Source organism: Piliocolobus tephrosceles, chromosome 10 (assembly GCF_002776525.5).
Source record: "Piliocolobus tephrosceles isolate RC106 chromosome 10, ASM277652v3, whole genome shotgun sequence".
In the NCBI taxonomy this organism is placed as follows: Eukaryota; Metazoa; Chordata; class Mammalia; order Primates; family Cercopithecidae; genus Piliocolobus; species Piliocolobus tephrosceles.
In genome coordinates, this window is record NC_045443.1 from 7,991,244 (window position 1) to 8,000,278 (window position 9,035).

The following is a 9,035-nucleotide window of genomic DNA, read 5'->3' on the forward strand; positions in this document are numbered from 1 at the left end:
ACTCGGGAGGCTGAGGCAGGAGAATGGCGTGAACCCGAGAGGAGGAGCTTGCAGTGAGCTGAGATCCGGCCACTGCACTCCAGCCTGGGTGACAGAGCAAGACTCCGTCTCAAAAAAAAAAAAAGAAAGAAAGAAAAAAGAAAACCAAATCAAGGCAATATAGCTAGGTAGTATAGAACTGGTTCTGGAGTCATGGACTTAAGACTAAAATCCTAACTCAGTCACTTACTAGCTGTGAGGTCCTGGAGAAATTGTTTCTCTGGTCTTTAGTTTTCTAATCCATAAAATGAGAAAAGGAGGTGGGAGAGAATCAGCAAAAATAATGAATGGATACTAGGCTTAACACCTGGATGATTAAACAATCGGTACAAGGGGCCCCTGTGACACCCATTTACCTATGTAACAAACCTGCACATCCTGCACATGTACCCCTGAATTTAAAATAAAAGTTAAGGACTGAGCGCAGTTGCTCATGCCTGTAATCTCAGCACTTTGAGAGGCCAAGGCGGTTCGAGACCAGCCTGACCAACATGGTGAAACCCTGGGTGTACTAAAAATACGAAATCAATTAGTTGGGCATGGGGGCGTGCACCTGTAATCCCAGCTACTCGGGAGACTGAGGCAATAGAATCGCTTGAACCCAGGAAGTGGAAGTTGCAATGAGCTGGGATTGTGCCTCTGCACTTCAGCCTGGGCGACAAACAGAAACTCTGTCCTCAAGAATAAATAAATAAAAGTTAAAATGATACAATAAAATAAAATGAGAAAAATATCAGTCCAGCAGAGTTATTGTTATCATAAACATAAAAAATTTCAACTTCACTAGTAAAAAAAAAAAAGAAATGCAAATTAAAACAATGAAATGTCTTTGTCTATCCAATTAGCAAGATGAAAAGACAACGCTCGTGTGGATGAGGAAACAAGGAAATTAACACTATTATACACAGGTCTGGGTACACATTAACATAACTTATCTGGAGGAAAAATTTGTAATATTACTAAAAGTTTAAAAACTATTTCTGGCCAGGTATGGTGGCTCACACCTGTAATTCTACCACTTTGGGAGACCAAGGAGGGTAGATCACATGAGGCCAGGAGTTCGAGAGAAGCCTGGCCAATATGACAAAACCCCACCTCTATTTAAAAATTAAAAATAGCCGGGCGCGGTGGCTCACGCCTGTAATCCCAGCTCTCAGGGAGGCAGAGGCGGGAGGATAGCTTGAGCCCAGGAGTTCGAGATCTGCCTGGGTAATACAGCGAGACCCCGTTCTCCACAAAAAGGAAAAAAAAAAAAGACAAAAAAAAATTAAAAATAAAAATAAAAACAAAAAAATTCAAAAACCCAGCTGGGCATGGTGGTTCATGCCTGTAATCCCAGTGCTTGGGTGGAGCAGAGGCAGGAGGACCCCTTGAGCCCAGGAGCTATGATTGCTCCACTATGTAATTGCTCCACTCAGCCGGGCGCGGTGGCTCACACCTATAATCCCAGCTCTCAGGGAGGCAGAGGCAGGAGGATAGCTTGAGCCCAGGAGTTCAAGACCTGCCTGGACAATATAGCGAGACCCCATTCTCCACAAAAAGGAAGAAAAAAAAAAGACACACAAAAAAAGTGTAATTGCTCCACTCTAGCCTGAGTGACAAAGCAAGAGCTTGTCTTGAAAAAAAGCAAAGAAACAAACGTTCAGGAGGAGAACTTCAAACATAATGAAGCTTCTTTTTCAACCCTTACACTCTAACGTCGCTCACACCCTCCCATTGATAAATGAGCTTCTTTTCCTAATAGAAATGTCTCCTTGTTGTTGTTTGAACCTTTTTTTCTCAATTGAATTGTGGACACATCCTGCATCTGTTCTAAACATGATATGATCATTAGTGGGGATATAAGAAAGTTGAGGCCAGGCATGGTGGCTCATGCCTGTAATCCTAACACTTTGGGATGCCGAGGCAGGCAGATCACTTGAGGTCAGGAGTTGGAGACCAGCTTGGCCAACATGATGAAACCCCATCTCTACTAAAAATACAAAAATTAGCTGGGCATGGTGGCACACACCTGTAATCCCAGCTACTTGGGAGGCTGAGGCATGAGAATCCCTTGAACCCAGGAGGCAAAAGTGGCAGTGATTTGAGATCATGACACTGCATTCCAACGTGGGCAATAGAGTGAGACTCTGTCTCAAAAAAAAAAAGAAAGTTGAGAAGAATCTTCAGAAATTAAGGAAAACTCCTTGAGATTTCCTGTACTAATTACATGCCATGCCCTAGTGACCATTTCTACCTTTCTAACTAGTTTTCAAAGAAAGGAAATGAGCACAGGCAATGAGACATTATCGAAATAGGTTGAATAGAATTTGCCAAGGGTACATACGAAGCCAACATACCAAAAATAACTTTTGAAAAGAATCTCATGTCCAGGCATGGTAGCCCACGCCTGTAATCCTACGACTTTGGGAAGCCAAGGTGGGCAGATCACAAGGTCAAGAGATCCAGACCATCCTGGCCAACATAGTGAAACCCCAAGTCTACTAAAAATGCAAAAAAAGGCCGGGCGCAGTGGCTCATGCCTGTAATCCCAGCACTTTGGGAGGCTGAGGCAGGCGGATCACGAGGTCAGGAGATCGAGACCATCCTGGCTAACCCGGTGAAACCCGGTCTCTACCACAAACACAAAAAATTAGCCAGGCGTTCTAGCAGGCGCCTGTAGTCCTAGATACTCGGCAGGAGAATGGAGTGAACCCGGGAGGTGGAGGTTGCAGTGAGTCGAGATCGTACCACTGCACTCCAGCCTGGGCGACAGATAGAGGCTCCATCTCAAAAAAAAAAAAAAAAGTTAAAAAAAAAAAAATCAGCTGGGTGTGGTGACCGGCACCTGTAATCTCAGCTACTCGGGAGGCTGAGGCAGCAGAATTGCTTGAACCCTGGAGGCAGAGGCTGCAGTGAGCAGATATCGTGCTACTGCACTCCAGCCTGGGCGACAGAGCGAGACTCCGTCTCAAAAAAAAAAAAAAATTATGTCTAATTATCAATTCAGGGTACATAAAGGGCCAGTCATGGTGGCTCATGCCTATAATCTCAACACTTATTTTATTTTATTATTTTATTTTTGAGATGGAGTCTTGCTCTGTCACCCAGGCTGGAGTACAGTGGTGCAATCTAGTCTCAATGCAACCTCCACCTCCTGGGTTCAAGCATTCTCATGCCTCAGCCTACACCACCAGGCCCGGCTAATTTTTGTATTTTTAGTTGAGACAGAGTCTCACTATGTTGGCCAGGTTGGTCTTGAATCCCTGACCACAAGTGATCCACCCACCTTGGCCTCCCAAAGTGCTGGGATTATAGGCGTGAGCCACCACGCCTGGCTCCATACTGTACACTTTGTTTTTTTGTTTGTTGTGTTTTTGTTTTTAGAGACAGTCTCACTCTGTCCCCCAGGTTGGAGGGCAGTGGTATGATCTCGGCTCATTGCAACCTCCGCCTCCCACGTTCAAGTGATTTTCCTGCCTGGGCCTCCCGAGTAGCTGGGATAACAGGCATGCGCCACCACGCCCAGCTAATGTTTGCATTTTTAGTAGAGATGGGGTTTCACCATGTTGGTCAGGCTGGTCTCGAACTCCTGACCTTGTGATCCACCTGCCTTGGTCTCCCAAATTGCTAGAATTACAGGAGTGAGCCACCCCGCCCGGCCATACTGTACACTTTGAAAGGAGTCACTATATGCAGCTCACACCTAAGAAGTGGGTAGTTGGGTGTGCCCACCCTCCTTGAGCATACATTGTTTGGAATTCTTCTGCAATTCCAAAGGGAGTTGGAATTCTTGTCCAAAACTTTAAATTAGCTGACTGTTGGGGTTCATGCCTGTAATCCCAGCTATTCAGGAGTCTCTGAGGTGGGAGGATCGCATGAACTCAAGAGTTCAAGGCTGCAGTGAGCTATGATGACACCACTGCACTCCAGACTAGGTGACAGAGCGAGACTCTTTCTCAAACAAACAAAAAACAGCCCAGAGAGTTGTCACTTCCTGTCCAATTATTAATTTGTCCTATCATTTATTTGTATCAGAGTGACCTCACGAATATTTATTTTAAACTCTGGGTTATAATCTAATACTATCTATTTATTTTGTGGCTGAAGCTGTTCCAGGTCTTTTAGTTGGCTCCTGTGAGCTTACCAATAGGTGTGCTGTTTTTGGTTCTTTCTTCCTTTGAGACAGAGTCTTGCTCTGTCACCCAAGCTGGAGTGCAGTAGTATGAACAAAGCTCACTACTGCCTTGATTTTCTGGGCTAAAGCAATCCTTCTGCCTCAGCCTTCTGAGTAGCTGGGACTATGGGTGTGCGCCACCACGCCCAGCTGATTTTTGCATTATTAGTAGAGATGGGGTTTCACCATATTGGCCAGGCTGGTCTTGAACTCCTGACCTCGTGATCCGCCCGCCTCAGCCTCCCAAAGTGCTGGGATTACAGGCATGAGCCACCGCTCCCGGCCTTGTTGTTTTATCTAATTCAACAAGAGACAAAAGCCCTGGTGTTAGTTCACTCATCGGAGCGGTATCAAAGTGATCCACCTGCATTGGTCTCCCAAGGTGCTGGGATTACAGGTGTGAGCCACCACGCCTGCTCTGACAATGCTCTTATCTTACATATTTTCTTCCCAGTCCTAGAATTAGCCATTTCTCCAAGGAGTTCTCTTTTTTTTTTTTTTTTTTTTTATTGGAGAATGTTATTAGAAAGTAAGATGTCGCCGGGTATGGTGGCTCACGCGTGTAATCCCAACATTTTGGGAGGCCGAGGCGGCGGATCACCGGAGGTCAGGATTTCAAGGTCAGCCTGGCCAACATGGCAAAATCCGTCTCTACTAAAAACACAAACGTTAGCCGGGCCCGTGGTGACACGTGCCTGTAATCCCATCTACTTAGGAGGCTGAGGCACAAGAATCGCTTGAGTCTGGGAGGCAGAGGTTGCAGTGAGCCGAGATCGTGCCACTGGACTCCAGCCTGGGCGACAGAGCAAGACTCTGTCTCAAAAAAGAAAAAAAAAAAAGAAAAGGAAACAATGAAACACAAAGTTATTCTCAGGCAACACCCCACCATCATTACTTCCTGTACATTCTGTGGGGCCCTATAAATAGACAAAGAAAACAAGTCTTTGCTGAAATCCCATCCTTAAGCAAACCTGGGAATGCTACAGTATTTACTACCCTCTTCTGAGAGGCCGAAGTGACCTTTAGTCAGGGTTCCAGATATCTTCACTCAAACAGCGAATTTTGGAAATCTGCCGCCCATCTTCTTCTCTTTCCATCAGAGCCACCATTTCTTCCAGCAAGCTCTTCAGAGGGCTGTCATCGTCTTAAGTCATCATTAAGTATTTTCCACTAAGCTATTAAATAATTGGCCCTGGGAGTATTAATTTCTCACTGCAGAATTCCAAAAACTAAGGAGGATTCCTGGAGAGGAAGGTAACTGAGGGCCGTGGGAGGTGAGGAGGAGGCGTGGACGCCAGGAGCTGTTTTGCTCGCCCGCGGCGTCCCGCCGAGGTGAACTCCGGACCCTCCCGCCCCACCCCAGCGGGGCTGCTCGACTCCATCGTGCCCCTTGAGCATCCACTGCAGGAATGCAAGGCGGGTAACCTTCAAAGCTAGGTGGAAACGTACGGTTTGAACCGCACGTATGCTAGGGCGGAGAGTGAGGGCCAATGCAAAGGGAGCCTAGGGTTGGGGTGGGGCTGCCGGGGCAAAGAGACAGGCCCGGGGAACGCCCGGGCCGCCAAGGTCAGAAAGCATGGAAAGAGCGCAAGTAAAATAGTTGCATGTCGGTAGAGCGCGGTGGCTCACGCCTGTAATCTCTGCACTTTGGGAGGCCGAGGCGGCCGATCACCTGAGGTCGGGAGTTCCAGACCAGCCTGACCAACATGGAGAAATCCCCGTCTTTACTAAAAACACAAAATTAGCCCGGCGTGATGGCGCATTCCTGTAATCCCAGCTACTAAGAAGGCTGAGGCAGGAGAATTGCTTGAACCCGGGGGACAGAGGTTGAAGTGAGCCAAGATGGCGCCATTACACTCCAGCCTGGGCAACAAGAGCGAAACTCCGTCTCAAAACAAAAAACAAAAAGAAAAAAATAGCAGGCCGGGCGCGGTGGCTCACGCCAATAATCCCAGCACTTTGGGAGGCCTAGACGGGCGGATCACCTGAGGTCGGGAGTTTGAGACCAGCCAGACCAACATGGAGAAACGCCGTCTCTACTAAAAATACAAAATTAGCTGGGTGTGGTGGTGCATGCCTGTGATCCCAGCTACTGGTGAGGCTGAGGCAGGAGAATTGCTTGAACCTGAGAGGCGGAGGCTGCGGTGAGCCGAGATCGTGCCATTGCACTCCAGCTGGGCAACGAGCAAAACTGCGTCTCAAAAATAAAGAAAGAAAAAAGAAAAATAGCTGCATGTCTAGTAGGGTTTTCCAAAATAGCAGCCCTTCTCTTCCTCTTACCAGGCTTTCCCTCTCTGGAATACGATACACACACCTACATGCACACACGTATACATGTGTGTTTATATATATGAATTTGTTTCAAAATGGGAGGGCAAAAAAATACATATTTTTGAGACAGGGTGTCTGTGGCCCAGGCTGGAGTGCAATGGTGCAATCATAGCTCACTGCAGCCTTCAACTCCTGGACTCAAGCCATCTTCAAGCCATCCTCCTGCCTCAGTGACCCCTATTGGGTACCCATATAGGGGGCCACAGGTCTGTGCCATCAGCCCCAGCTAATTTTTACATTTTTTTGTGGAGACCTTGCCTCGCTTTGTTGTTCAGGCTGGCCTCAAACTCCTGGGCTCAAGAGATCCTCTGGCCTCCGCCTCCCAAAGTGCTGGAATTATAGGATTGAGCCACCAGGCCCGGCCCTGTTCCTCTAATACACATAACAGACTTTCTTAACTGAATTTATGAACTTTTTAAAGTTATAACTTTATCATGTATCATTAAACACTTAAATAATTTTCATTACTCATCCAGACTCTTGCAATGCAATATTCTTATGGATTTCCCTACATTCATTCTTACTTCCCTTTCCCCTTCTCTTATGTGTTTTACATCTGATAACTGTTTTCTCCCCCATTTTTTTCTTTTTCTTACTCCCCTCTTTCCTTCCCTGCCATTTTTTTTTTTTTTTTTTTTTTTTTTGATACGGAGTGTTGCTCTGTTGCCCAGGCTGAAGTGCAGTGGCCCATCTAGGCTCATTGCAACCTCCCCCTCCCTGGTTCAAGGGATTCTCCCACATCGACCTCCCAAGGAGCTGGGATTACAGGCATGTGCTACCACGCCTGGCTAATTTTGTATTTTTAGTAGAGATGGGGTTTTTCTACATTGGCCAGGCTGATCTCAAACTCCTGGCCTCGAGCAATCTGCCCCTCCATTGGCCTTCCAAAGTGCTAGGATTATGGGCATAAGCCACCTTGTCTGGCTCCTTTACCCCCTTTTCCCCCTGCATTTTTTAAATTCAAAAAGTTGTATGTGCATATACTATAAAGTAGCAAATAGCTCTAAGTTTCTTAAAACAGACACATGTCCCAACTGCCGTCCTATGCTGCATTCTTTACTTTCTTTTTCCTGTAAGCACCCACTTTAAACTTTGGTTTGGATGGCTTTTGGGGGATATTTGTGTTATTTCTTTTCTTTCTGTTTCTGTTTTTGTTTTTGAGACAGAGTCTCTCACTGTGTCGCCCAGGCTGGAGTGCAGTGGCGTGATCTCAGCTCACTGCAACCTCTGCTTCCCAGGTTCAACCGATTCTTTCACCTCAGCCTCCCGAGTAGCTGGGCCTACAGGCATCTGCCACCACGCCTGGCTAATTTTTGTATTTTTAGCAGAGGTGGGGTTTCACCGTGTTTGCCAGGCTGGTCTCAAACTCCTGGTCTCAAGTGATCTGCCCACCTTGGCCTCCCAAAGTGCTGGGATTACAGGCGTTTGAGCCACCGTGCCCAGCCCTTGTGTATTTCTATAGGGAAAGTTTTTTGTTGTTTTGTTTTGTTTTTCAGATGGAGTTTTACTCTTGTCGCCCAGGCTGGAGTGCAACAGCATGATCTTGGCTTACTGCAACCTCTGCCTCCTGGGTTCAAGCAATTCTTCTGGCTCAACCTCCAGAGTAGCTAGGATTACAGGCGTGCAGTGCACCACCACGCCTGGCTAATTTTTGTATTTTTAGTAGACATGGGGTTTCACCATGTTGGCCAGGCTGGTCTCGAACTCCTGACCTCAGGTGATCCACCACTTTGGCCTCCCAAAGTTCTGGGAGTCCAGGCATGAGCCACCGTGACTGGCCTATAGAACAAGTTTGTAATGATATGTCTTGATTTTTTCCATTTAGGCATTCTTTCTTGACTTCTAACTTGCAGATGTGACTTTTTTCCTCTTCCTTATCATGTATTAACATATTTCAAATTTGGTTCCTCATCCTTCTAATTTGGTTCTTTTCTTTTTTATTTTTACTTTTTTTGAGACTGAGTCTTGCTCTGTCACCCAGGTTGGAGTGCAGTGGGTGCAATCTCGGCTCACTGGAACCTCTACCTCCTACATTCAGGTGATTCTCCTGCCCCAGCCCCTTGGGTAGCTGCGATTACAGGTGGTTGCCATCATGCCCGGCTAATTGTTATATTTGTTTTGTTTTGAGATGGAGTCTTTTTTTTTTTTTTTTTTTTGAGACAGAGTCTTGCACTCTCACCCAGGCTGGAGTTCCATGGCGCGATCTCGGCTCACTGCAAGCTCTGCCTCCAGGGTTCACGCCATTCTCCTGCCTCAGCCTCCCAAGTAGCTGGGACTACAGGCGCCCGCCACCACGCCCAGCTAATTTTTTGTATTTTTAGTAGAGATGGGGTTTCACTGTGTTATTCAGGATGGTCTCGAGCTCCTGACCTTGTGATCCGCCCGCCTCGGTCTCCCAAAGTCCTGGGATTACAGGCGTGAGCCACTGTGCGTGGCCTAATTTTTGTATTTTTAGTGGAGACTGTTTCACCATGTTGGCCAGGTTAGTCCCGAACTCCTGGCTTCAAGC